Source organism: Mus pahari, chromosome 11 (genome assembly GCF_900095145.1).
Source record: "Mus pahari chromosome 11, PAHARI_EIJ_v1.1, whole genome shotgun sequence".
Lineage (NCBI taxonomy): Eukaryota > Metazoa > Chordata > Mammalia > Rodentia > Muridae > Mus > Mus pahari.
In genome coordinates, this window is record NC_034600.1 from 61,798,260 (window position 1) to 61,798,462 (window position 203).

Consider the following 203-nt stretch of genomic DNA (forward strand, 5'->3'; position numbering starts at 1 on the left):
TNCGCACCACGATGTACAACGTCCACAAGCAGGTGCTAGAGTGATGCGGTAGGAGTAGACGAGTGGTTAGAGCAGCACCTTCATAGAGGCAAAGTGGGGGGCAGAGAGGGATGATTGAAAGCGTGGTTATGGAGGGGAAACGTTTGAAATGTAAATGAATAAAATGGTCAATAGAAAACAAAATAGGGGTATTGGTTACTTCA